The sequence below is a fragment of the Phascolarctos cinereus genome, unplaced genomic scaffold, assembly GCF_003287225.1.
Source record: "Phascolarctos cinereus isolate Bilbo 61053 unplaced genomic scaffold, phaCin_HiC Scaffold_5;HRSCAF=322, whole genome shotgun sequence".
NCBI lineage: Eukaryota > Metazoa > Chordata > Mammalia > Diprotodontia > Phascolarctidae > Phascolarctos > Phascolarctos cinereus.
In genome coordinates, this window is record NW_027555958.1 from 422,961,742 (window position 1) to 422,962,112 (window position 371).

Below are 371 nucleotides of genomic sequence, written 5' to 3' on the forward strand. Positions count from 1 at the left end.
TTAGGTTATATAAATTCTAAACATGAGCTATTTTTTCCATCCCTTTTGTAGTAGCTAGTTTACCACAAAAACCACTCACTCATTTAGCAGTCAATTAAAGACAAATGTATGAAATATGGACAGGTGAATCTGATTAATTTCCCTCCTCCAACAATTTCTTCAGATGCTAATGCAATATTAATTCACCTTTTGTGTTTGTACTAAAAAGATGGAAAGAATCACCTTTTGCCATTTTGAATTCTAAAAGGCAGCTAACAATTTTCTGGGTTCACCTGGTTACTTAGTTATCTCTGTACTTACTTTTCACCAATCTAAGTAGCTGATTTATTCAAGGCAGACACGTCAAAAAACCAAGCTGGTATTTCTGGAGG